This window comes from Paramisgurnus dabryanus, chromosome 24 (assembly GCF_030506205.2).
Source record: "Paramisgurnus dabryanus chromosome 24, PD_genome_1.1, whole genome shotgun sequence".
NCBI classification, from domain to species: domain Eukaryota; kingdom Metazoa; phylum Chordata; class Actinopteri; order Cypriniformes; family Cobitidae; genus Paramisgurnus; species Paramisgurnus dabryanus.
Window position 1 is genome coordinate 10,784,759 of NC_133360.1, and position 13,395 is coordinate 10,798,153.

Consider the following 13,395-nt stretch of genomic DNA (forward strand, 5'->3'; position numbering starts at 1 on the left):
TTTGCTATTAAATTACCATTTTTTACCTGAGATCCATTCATTCACAAAAATAATTTTTTAAAGATTTTTTTATTTAGAAGATTCATTTTTGCTATTAAATTACCAGTCCTCACCTGAGATTCATTTTTTCAAAAGATAAATTTTTACCATTATATTTCCAGTCCTAAAGATTTATTCATGCAAAAGATTCATTTTTGATATTAAATTACCAGTCCCAACCCGAGTTTCATTCATTCAAAAGATTAATTTTTTTAAGATTATTTCATTCAGAGGATTCATTTTTGCCATTAAATTACCAGTCCTCACCAGAGATTCATTTATTCAAAATATTTATTTTTACCATTGAGTTTCCAGTCCTTAACTGAGATTCATTCATTTAAAAGATTCATTTTTGGTATTTAATTATCAGTTCTCACCTGAGATTCATTCATTTAAAAGAATCACGTTTACCATTCATTTCCAGTCCTTACCTGAGATTCATTCATGCAAAAGATTCACATTTGGTATTTGATTACCAGTCCTTTCATGAGATTCGTTCATTTAAAAGATTCATTTTTGCCATTAAATTATCAGTCCTTACCTGAGATTCATTCATGCAAACGATTCATTTTGGTATTAAAATTCCAATCCTTACCTGAGATTCATTCATTCATTCAAAAGATTCACTTTTGGTGTTTGATTACCAGTCCTTTCCTAAGAGACATTTATTCAAGATTAATTTTGCTATTAAATTACCATTTTTTTACCTGAGATCCATTCATTCAAAAAAATCATTTTTTAAAGATTTTTTTATTTAGAAGATTCATTTTTGCTATTAAATTACCAGTCCTCTCCTGAGATTCATTTTTTCAAAAGATAAATTTTTACCATTATATTTCCAGTCCTAAAGATTTATTCATGCAAAAGATTCATTTTTGATATTAAATTACCAGTCCCAACCCGAGTTTCATTCATTCAAAAGATTCATTTTTTTAAGATTATTTCATTCAGAGGATTCATTTTGCCATTAAATTACCAGTCCTCACCTGAGATTAATTTTTTCAAAAGATAAATTTTTACCATTATATTTCCAGTCCTTCTCTAAGATTTATTCATGCAAAAGATTCATTTTTTATATTAAAGGCGGAGTCCACGATGTTTGAAAAACGGTTTGGAAAAGGAGACGGGCCGACTACCAAAACACACTTATAGCCAATCAAATCAAATCAAATGCCGGGTTGCGTATGTGTGGGGCGGGTCTGTCAACAGAAGGTCCAGATTCTATTGGGGTAGGGGCGTGTTTGTTTAGGTGATTTCAAATATCAACATTGGCTTTCAAACATCATGGACTCCGCCTTTAAATTACCAGTTCCAACCCGAGATTCATTCATTCAAAAAGATTCATTTTTTTAAGATTATTTCATTCAGATGATTCATTTTTGCCATTAAATTACCAGTCCTCACCAGAGATTCATTTATTCAAAATATTTATTTTTACCATTGAGTTTCCGGTCCTTAACTGAGATTCATTCATTCAAAAGATTCATTTTTGGTATTTAATTATCAGTTCTCACCTGAGATTCATTCATTTAAAAGAATCATGTTTACCATCATTTCCAGTCCTTAACTGAGATTTATTAATTCAAAAGATTTACTTTTTGTATTTAATTATCAGTCCTCACCTGAGATTCAGTTTTTCAAAAGATTCACTTTGGTACTTAATTACCAGTCCTTAACTGAGATTCATTAATTCAAAAGATTTACTTTTGTATTTAATTACAGTCCTCACCTGAAGTTCATTCATTCAAAAGATTCACTTTGGTATTTAATTACCAATCCTTAACTGAGATTCATTCATTCAAAAGATTTACTTTTTGTATTTAATTACAGTCCTCACCTGAGGTTCATTCATTCAAAAGATTTACTTTTGGTATTTAATTACAGTCCTCACCTGTGATTCATTCATTCAAAAGATTCATTTTTGGCATAAAATTACCAGTCTATAACTGAGATTCAGTTATTCAAAAGATTCACGTTTGGTATTTAATTAACAGTCCTCACCTAAGTTTCATTTATTCAAAGGTTTAATTTTTGCTAATAAATTACCAGTCCTCACCTAAGATTTATTCGTTCAAAAGATTCACTTTTGGTATTTAACTATCAGTCCTGACCTGAGATTCATTCATTCAAAAGATTCATTTTTGGTATTTAATTACAGTCCTCACCTGAGATTCATTCATTCAAAAGATTTACTTTTGGTATTTAATTATCAGTCCTCACCTGAGATTCATTCATTCAAAAGATTCATTTTTGGCATTTAATTACCAGTACTTAATTACCAGTCCTTAACTGAGATTCATTCATTCAAAAGATTTACTTTTTGTATTTAATTACAGTCCTCACCTGAGGTTCATTCATTCAAAAGATTTACTTTTGGTATTTAATTACAGCCCTCACCTGAGATTCATTCATTCAAAAGATTAATTTTAACCATTACATTTCCAATCCTCACCCGAGATTCATTCATTCAAAAGATTCATTTTTGCCATTAAATTTCCAGTCCTCACCTAAGATTCATCATTCAAAAGATTCATTTTTATCATTAAATTACCAGTCTGACTAGATTTTAAATGTCATTATATTTTTACATTGCCTTGCCACCAAGGCTTCAATATAGTTTGCTGTGTTAGTAGCCTACATTCCACAACATACACTAAACACACAAAACACAAACATCTGAACTCCCCCTCACTGTGTATCAGTGAGTAACCTACATACTTTCATGAAGTGCAGAATGATCTGTACTGTGGAGAGTGCAGGCTCGCGCCTGAAGATAAGAGAGTGAGAGAGAAACACAGGCCCCGCCCACAGGAAACTGTGGCTACACTCAGCATGACCTTATATGGTAAAAATTCCCCAAACCGCTGCCCAGCTGCTCTGGGAATAACGGTTATGAGATATAACTAGATTTAAAGAAACAGAAGCGCAGAAAATACACTCACTACTTTTTACTTTAAAAGTAGAAAAGAGAAACAATCAATCACACATGATAAATTACCGTAGCATACTCGTGTGCTATAGTAAACTACAAGAAACTAAAAAGAAAAAGAAACTATAGAAAACACAATATATATAGAAAAACAGTGATTACTGCACTTTGTTAATGTATACAAAGGTATTCTGTAGCATTAACTATAGTGAACTATAGTAAATACTGTGGTAGGAATGGTAAGGTTCAAAAACACTAGTATCTAGGGATTTTACTACAGTTTACTATAGAAAATACTAGTATACTACAGTATATGTATATTTTCATATGGGTACTAAAAGGGGACATTTTACAAGACGTTTTTAAGATGTCAAATAAATCTTTGGTGTCCCCAGAGTACATATGTGAAGTTTTAGCTCAAAATGCAGATTAAGGGGCGGTATTATCCCCTTCTGACATCACAATGAGAGACAAATTTCAGTGACCTATTTTTCACATGCTTGCAGAGAATGGTTAACCAAAACTAAGTTACTGGGTTGATCTTTTTCACATTTTCTAGGTTGACAGAAGCACTGACCAATTATAAACATGAAAAAAGTCATATTTTCATGATGTCCCCTTTAAACTTGTACAAAAGTATTAAACTAAAAAAGGTTCAGTCTGACGGAAACACTCAGTATGCAAGTTTATATTAGCAAAACACACATTCATTTATTCAGATACAGATTTATTAAATACTTAAAAATGTTTTTTAACTATGTTTCACTGACAAACACTACGACGCCCCCTTGTGGTGTATAGAGAGATGTTGCAGAAAGAAGACTGACATGATCAAGTAAATTAAATAGGATGAATCTTATTCTATAATACAAATCATAATAAATCATAATAAAAGTGTGTAAAGGCCTATAGTCCGAGATTAAAATGCTTGTTTGAGCTGTGCTAACTGAAAATAACTGAAAAAAGAAGTACACTTCCATAGTGTACTTATTGTGCTCTATTTTCGCACACTAATTTTGTACTTAATATACAAAAAAAACTTCTTTAGTACTTCTTAAGATAACCTTAAGAACATCTAAGTGTACTTATCTGTGCTAATTTGAAAAATGTATTTAAAAATGTATTTAGGTACTAGTGCTGCCTCACGATTAGTCACGACTAATCGTTTGCAGAATAAAAGTTTTTGTTTACATAATATATGTGTGTCTACTGTGTATAATAATTATGTATATATAAATACATACACATACATGTATAATTTTAAGAAAAAATATATTTATATAATAAATATTTATATTTAAAATAAATATAATATAAATTATAAAACATGTATATACACATTCAAATGTTTCTTAATTATATACGTGTGTGTGTGTGTGTGTGTGTGTGTGTGTGTGTGTGTGTGTGTGTGTGTGTGTGTGTGTGTGTGTGTGTGTGTGTGTGTGTGTGTGTGTGTGTGTGTGTGTGTGTGTGTGTTTGTGCGTGTTATTTATTAACAATTATTATACACAGTACACCCACATATATTACGTAAACAAAAACTTTTATTTTGCAAATGATTAGTAGTGACTAATCATGAGGCAGCACTATAAAGGGGATCGCACACCTAAAAAAAATTTAACACATTGTTTTCTATGAGTATACGCACACCAGCGCCGCCAGGTGGCGCCTGTTCGCGCCGCCCAGCTGTGACTCAGGAAGTTGCTCAAATCCCTGTCGCGCCACACAGCGCCACTCACATAGTTTAACATTAAATAACATCATATTTGTCCCAAATCATTAACGATTAACATTGGCTGCTAACGTATATTTTGCATTTTGAAGTAGACGCTATCTGACGAAACTCGCGCTATTTAATGTGCACTTCCGGTTTACAATACCTCCGTGTTGTCCTAGACGCGACTCGACGCGGCACGACGCTGAACTGCGCGGCCGGTGTGCGATCCCCTTTAGGTACCACTTTGTACACATCTTTGTATGAAAGTTGGGTTAATACAGAGATAGTATGTTAAAAGCACATTTTAGTTTATATTCATGGTGTCTCAAAATAGCACAAATAAGTGCACTTTATAGATAATCTTAAGATACTAAGAATTTTTAGTATATTAAGTGTGTAAACATAGAACACTTTAAAGGCAGGGTGTGTGATCTCTGAAAGCCAATGTTGATATTTGAAATCACCTAAACAAACACGCCCCTACCCCAATAGAATCTAGTCCTTCTTTTGATAGACCCACCCCACCCATACTCAACCCAGGTAATGATGTTGGTTAGTAGACACACCCCTTACTGCTGATTGGCTACAAGTGTGTTTTGGTACCCGCTCAACTCCCTTTTCCAAAGTGTTTTTTTTTTTTAATCATGCACCCCGCCTTTAAGTACAAATTTTTCACCAAGAATATTGTGTAAGTGCCATTGTTTTGTTTTTACGATTCACACTAGTCAGGTTTTTGTCTAAGCTGCATTTATAAAAGCTACTTGAATGTCACAATTTAAGGCCTAATCTTGGCTTAATCTAAGCTTTGTCTGTGAAACCGGGTGAAATACTGTCAACATTTGCTCAACATCATCCTGGTCTGAACCCGTTTGACTTTCTTTCTGTCATTGACTGACTTTCTTTCATGTGGAACACAAAAGGAGGTTTTAGGCAAAATGTTAGTGACTTACAGTCTTACGTTTCACAGACAAGGCTTAGCTAAAGCCTGGACCTTAGTAAAATTAAGATGTGCATCTTTTACAAACATGCCTTAGAAATCTTAGAAGCCTTAGAAGCATTACCTGAGACAAATGTGTGTATCTTGAGACAAATCAAAGGCACTAGCATATTTTAAGATACGTCAGTGCAAGTTATTTTCGGCTCAAACATGTGCAAAACCAGGGGTCAGTGTTTGTAAAAAAAAGACCTTTAAACATTACTTAAACCAACCGACTTTCTTAGTGGTCCATTTTGACACCAGTAAAGTTTTTTTGTTAGTTTTTTATTTATTTAGGGTCCCAGAAACTCATTGGCTGTAATTGTAATTCTCATAATAACCAGCAGGGGGAGTACTGACTCTAAATTTACAAAGGAACAATTGTAAGGCATCCTGTTGATGCACTTTTGTCTCAGATTTCACAAAGCATGCTTCACTGGCTTACAAAATGTTTACAAGGGTAATTAAGTACTTAGTGTTAACCACAAATAAATATATGAATAAAAAAGTGATATGAATACTAAAGCGATCATATAAAACTAGTCCATTTACATTTTTGCATTTGGCAGATGCTTTCATCCAAAGCGATTTACAGTGCATTCAATCTGTACAATTTTTCATCAATATGTGTGTCTCCTGAGACTCGAACCAATGACCTTTGCGCTGCTAACCCAATGTGCAATGCTCTAAAAATTTGCGCTCTCTAAACCCATACACGCCTCGAGCCCTATATACAGGACAGTGAGCTATATAACACAGTAGGACAGGATCAGACGCTTAATGAAAATCAGACTATCATGGCCAACACCCCCCCTATATTTTGAGGACGGTGAGCGCCCACACTGTGCGACATCAGAGAGCAGCTAACCTATCCAGGGCCCCCCTCTCTAAGTCCCTCTTCGGGGCGCGATGTTGTGAAAATACACAAAGCTGTGAAAACATCCTTATTGTGTTTCAGCAAGATTTGTTCACCGCCAAGAGACGTACAGCTTCAGAATATTCAAATAATACAGAAATCAGAGTTCCCACCCTCGAAACCAATTTTAAAACGGGCAACAAACCAGTAAAAACAAATCAAGTGGACGTGAACTCGGCGGGCTGTAATCAGATTGTGAAAGTGAATGAGGTTGAGTCAAGGTTTATAATGCGACAGTGGTAGGGGTTGAAGACTTGTGAAACTTTTTTTATGCAGTAAGGCCCTTTTATGCAGTTCTGTGTGTGCCAAGTACATGCGTTTTGTGGCATGCGTGCGTTTTATGCATCATGGTCCATAAAGATGCATCATAGAGTTTAAACGTCACACGCTTGCTCATGCGATCCACACACCCAAATAGACTTGCAGAGACAGGCAAAGGAGTTCACTGAATGTCTGGTTTTGTGATCCAGGGTCACAAATATTATGTAAATATAAAACTGTTCCACATTTTCCCATATGCCAAATATTAATGGTGCGCAAACTACCATAAAGTATCAAAACAGAATTGCGTGCCAATAACAGAACTGTATGGGACCTTACGCCCATATGCAAGCTTTGCATTTATGTTACAACTACAAAGGCAGTGAAAAAACATATTGAACATCCACAGCCCATCTTCTCGGGTCCACTGAGAATTATGGCAAAAAAAAACCTTTATAAGCATCTCTGTGCTTTCGCCATGAACATGTGGCATAACAGATGTGGCATGTCGACCAGAGGTCTTTCATTGGAGGGGGAGGCACGCCGAGGATATCGCTGACAAAGAACATAACTCAAAGACCCCTGCAGACAAGCGTGTTATTTCATATGAAGCACTCATATGCCTCATTATGCCCTCCGTGACCTCATGTGAACAAAACACGTGTTGTTGATGTAGATTATAGGACATGTTCGTCTGAAACGGAAAACTGTTTTCGAAGCCTTGATTGTGTTAACGGTGCGCAATATAACATGATCGTGTTTCATGTGTAAACAACGCAGTATTTTTCACACAATTAACTCATCTCTGTTTTCACTGTCTTAAAAACGCAAGTATGACTCACTGCAGCTTGCAGTGGACATCCAACCCCGCCCACATCCAAGTGTGATGCCGGAAACCACGCCCATGTCCAATACATCACCGTGTGACTCCCATATATGGCAAAGCATGGTCCCCCTTTTGGAAACCCAAAATGGTCTAATGTCTTCCTGATTTCCCTCCTTCAGAAATAAGTAATGAGTTCTGTTTGTGTAGTTTGTTTAGTGTGTTGTGATTCAAAAGCAGCTTAGCTTGGCAGAGCCGTTTGAGCTTAGCTGGCGACTGACGTATTCCTGTGGGCGGAGTTTAGTCAAAAACTCTAATATTGTTGTCATTCAACCGGGAAGTAGAGGTCTGTAGTCCAAACCGGCCGTTCTCTGTAGTCCTTGAAAAGCGAATTCTGTTAAATAAATCGCTTGGCATTTAACTTTGAGCTTTATAATTTTGCAAGCATTATTTTTGCTCTAACAGCAACCTTACACTCCAATTAAAGTTTGAAAAAAATGGGATCACGGAAAACAGCCGCTTTAACTGGATTTACAGTTTCTGTTGTTGTTTTTTTGTTCTTCAAAACAATTTGATGTCAGAACTTGTATAGACGATTTCATCGGACGCACACGAGCAATGAAGCGTTACGAGTCTCGTTCGAACTTTACTTCCAGTTTTGCTCTGACTAGTTGCTCAATTTAAAATACCTCGTTGAAAATAAAAATGTTTTGGTTTCCTAGGTAATCTACGTGTTGTTTATTTTGCTTGTTATATAAATAAACTACGTTTAAAGTACTTTGTTGTTATTTATTCTTAGCGGTGCTTACCGGAAGTTACGTGCAGACCACGAAAGCCGCTTGTTTATGTTGTTACTGCTGAAACCGTCTATAAAGGTTTAGAATTACCTTCTACCTTCGTCGTCATAACAACAAGTTAATCATTAGCTAGAATGACGTTAAACTAGCGTCACTGTTACTGTTAATATAAGTATTTGCATTTGTATAGAGGCGCATTACCGCTTTTGGACATTTTTGTATAACACAACGCCTATCCTTCTTCTTCTTTGTTGGATAACTCATCTCCATGGGGCTCACGAGATAGTAAAGAGTCCATCGAATGAACACTTTGGGATATTGCCGAAAGTAGGAGGTCATCTGGGTACTTTTCGGTTGCTGTTTTTGGAATACTATCAATTCGGAGATACTACTCGCCTCGCGTCCTATATTGTTTGGAAGTAGGTGGTTTCGGATGCAGCCAGTGTCTTTATTTACAATATTTTAGTTTTTTTTAAATATCTTTATTTACAAATTTATATTTGTTTATTTGTTTTTAACATATAAAAAGTCAGAAAGTGTCGAGCGTACATTGGAAACCTTTCAACACATTTGTGCGTCCGAAACCGCATACTGTACAGTAGGAACTGAATAAGATGAAGATGAATCCTGGTAGTATGAATGAGATTCGGATGTACTCCGAACGTGACATACGTCGTCATCACGTCATGTCATTTTAGCGCGAAAACAGCCGCATGCCTCATCTTCTTCGTTGGATAACTCCTCTCCCGGGGCATCATGGGATAGTGAAGTGTCCATCGTATGCACACTACAAAATATAAACGGAAGTAGTAGGTTATCCGGTTACTTTTCGCATACTGTTTTTCGAATACTATGTATTCGGACATACTACTCGCCTCGCCTACTGCTTTTCGCGTACTATATAGTATGAAGTAGGCGGTTTCGGACGCAGCAATTGTTTTGTTTAATTCCCAGGACATGGCTGCTTTTCTTTTAATATATATTTTAAGTTTCTATGTCATTTCTATACCTTTATTTGTCTTATTTCATAGTTTTGATGTTTTGATTCTATTATATAAAAATATAGTCACACGAGGTGGTATTGGCCAAAATGATTTATTTTTATATCAAAAATCATTAGGATATTAAGTAGATCATGTTCCATGAAGATATTTTGTACATTTCCTACTGTAAATATATAAAAAATGTATTTATCATTAGTAATATGTGTTTCTAAGGACTTCATTTGGACAATTTAAAGGCAATTTTCTTAATATTTGAATTTATTTTGCACCAGATTTTCAAATAGTTGTATCTAAGTCAAATATCGTCCTACATCACACATCAATGGAAAGCTTATTCAACTTTTAGATGATGTATAAATCTTAATTTCCAAACATTTACTCTTATAAATAATTTTGGGGTCCACTGTCACAAATGTGTAAAATAGAAATGGTAAGGTTGTATTTGTTAACATTAGTAAATGCATGCATTAGCTAACAATGAACAATACAGTTATTCGGTAGACTATTATACATTTTTGTTTATTTAAGTTAATGCCAATACAATTGTTCATGTTAGTTCACTGTGCATTAACAATATTTGATTTTATAAATGTATTAGTAAATGCTGAAATTAACATAAATTAAGATTAATAAATGCTGTAGAAGTATTTTTCATTGTTAGTTCATGTTAGCTAATGCATTAACTAAAGTTAACATGTAAAGTGTGAAAAGATGAAAACTTTTTGACTGGTTGCGTACATATATTCATCTTGATTGACAACAGATGGATAATCAGATGCATCACAGGACACAAATCTATATATAATTATAACCTATTATTCAAGCTGGTGTATTATAAGTCATAATGTCATAATGTCGAAAGACGTCACTAAAGGATTAAAAGGATTAAAAGTCAACCATTTCTTCATTCAGTCTCTGCCACAACACTGCTTTCAATTACCATGATACAAAAAAAATGGTTTGCCAAGAAAATCACACGGGTGTTCCTCATCAGGGGCCAGCTGTCTAGGAAAGATTCGGAAAGTAAGCGAGTCGCTCTCAAAGTCATCCAGCTGTTGCTGGCGATTACCCTGCAGCTTGGACGCATTCCCCTAAACAAGCCCAAAAGCATTCCCAATCCAACGCATTTGTTGAGGTTCAGCAATCGCTGTTTTACAGGCTTCAGTAAAATGTAAGCAAAACAATTGAGAAAACTTTAGGAAGCACTTGACTGGATCTTATCGGAAGGGCTCTCACTAAATACTTGGATTTTCGTGTTTACATGATGATAATGTACTTTAAGTCAAGTCCTTAAACTTTAAACTTCACTTGGGGTACAATATTTGGTATAATATAATTTCTGTAAGATCGAAGTGTACTGAAATTGTACTAACACCAAGTATTAAGACTCAATTTTATTGGAAGGCCTGTTTGCATTGCGAAAATCTCCAAATACTTTATAATTGACTTTTGGGTGTATTGGATGTGTAGTACGCTGTGCAAATCGAATTGTACAAATCAAATTAAACGGCCAAATCAATTTCTGGCCGCATGAACAACGATGAATAATATTCACTGTAACGTTACGTCACTCACTTTTTGACCCGGCGTGACATTTAAAATTGCTGTTTGACATCATTTCAACACTTCCGAGCGTTGACTAAATTAAACTGTCTATATACGACTAGGAATATAAAAAGAAACCTTTCAACACTGCAATGGTTTTGAGAAGTAGGCCTATGACTAATAATTTATAAACTCCTTATGTAACTATATTGGGCTGCTCACACTGTACGATAACAATAGCTATAAAACTATTTTTAAAAAATAGTTCACGCCACAACTGTAATGATAAAGATAATTATCAAAATAAACGAGTTAACTTATAAACAATAAACCATTGACATCCAATCAAATCTTTTGAAAGTAAAGTGCTCACGTATTTCAAGACGCAACGGTGGAGACCGAGGTCCAGAAAAACCCATCACGTTATGTTTTACAAACTGGGTCACTTTATCTTAATTTTTTGAATACCCTATGGAGTCTGTTTAGTTAACCACTGTAACACATGAACCCCTGGTTGCCACACAGAACGACTGATTCTCTATCCCGTAGGGAGACTGTGGTGTATACACTTAAACACAGCGACTGAAGCAACTGAGGCTTTGGAAGCAGACACTGTTACAACATTCGCAGCTGAAAGTGATATCTGATTTATATCCACCGGGACCCAACTCTGCAATCCGAATGTTTCAACATGGACTGTGTTGAATGTTATATCTGCATCTACCACAAGACACCACTTGTGCACTTGGCTTATTTATGTAATCAAAAACGTTTGCTAATGTCAAGATGAAAGCGATGGATAAATCGTGCCGTGTCAGACTAAAGAGATCAAAGCCGAAGTTTAATGAGTCGCAGATTCGGCCAGATGCATTTTATTTGGTCCACTCGCAAACATTTGGAATCGCCGTCTGTGTGTTTCTCTAAACACCTGTGTAAATAGACTTGGTTATGGTTATATCGTTGTATATAGAGTCGTTTATGGTCAGAATTGCTTTTGGGTTAAATTTAGTAATCACGATTCACAGAACTCGCACTGTAAATGTTTAAAAAAAACATGTGATCGTTTTAAAAGTAGTTTTGCAACGAGTGCTATAGATTATCAAAAGTTACAAACGCCTGTGTGAATTTGAAGGGAATGTAAAAACAAGCACTTAGATAGTTTGTATTTTGTTATACCACAGGCCTGTTGAATGCTTTATTCTGATTGGCTGAGAAATGAGTGCTGATTATTTTTCTGTAAAACGCACACCTACCCTGTCAAATGTCTAAAATAACTATCAAAGCATTGGTAACCGTGATATAAGCGTTTCGCGTCGTACCGCATTACCACCTTAGGTGTGCATTATTTTCGTATAATTCAACGGCCCGTCATCAATAATTTCTTACTTATTTAAAGCAAATGTGGCTTAATAGTGCAATATTATGGCAATGTGTATGCATTTTACGTTTTTGTACGAATTGCTTTCGCCCCTGTGATGGAAAGGCGTGGGGTTAGGTTTCATTATTGTTTTTTTATTAAAATCGTACGCATTTGTATGATTCACTTCGTATGAATTCATGCGAATTAGCGAACTCAGAAAATGCGTATGAATTCCCTTGAGATCAAGCCAGGCTTACATATCCAAATACTTTTGTACATATAACTATAAATAAAAACTTCAATCAATCAATGTAACAATCTTATCATGAAACACATCAAATAATACTTAGTGATTTAAATATTGTATTTAAAGGTGCATTGTGTAATTTTCAGAACGATCTCTTGACACAGAAATGAAATAAAATATACATAACTATTTTCAGTGGTGACCTTACAAAATGAACTGTATTGTTTTTATTACCTTAAGCTGCATTCAGACTAGAAGCAACTAGCAGTAGCAGAGCAATGCAATCTCGTTCGACATCCGGCGACACAAGCGACAATGCCCGTGGCAACCGGATGGGGCGTGTCCAGTCGCGCGACAAAGTCGAGAAAAGTTTAACTTTATGCAAATGATGAGCGACTTTCTGGAGCGACTACCAATGAGGGCGAAGCAGTGTAGTTTACATCATCCGTCTTTCGTCAGTTACTGGAGTGGACGTTATTTATTTGTTTATGACAACCAGATTAAGAAACGACCTTGTTGAAAGAGACGAGTAACACACTAGAACAAAATCGCTTATAATGTGAATAGTATGTTCCTTTAGAATAAGTTATTTTTACCTATAGACTGCAGATCTCCTTACATGGAAGTCGCCATTTCGCGCCGCCATGTTTCTACAGTAGCCCTAAACGGACAAACTGCTATACAGAGCGCGTTGTTTCACTTCGTAGTCTCAGACGATGACATGTTTGTCCTCTGGCCGCTACCGTAGCTTTTCACAATCTCACCACTAGATGCCGCTAAA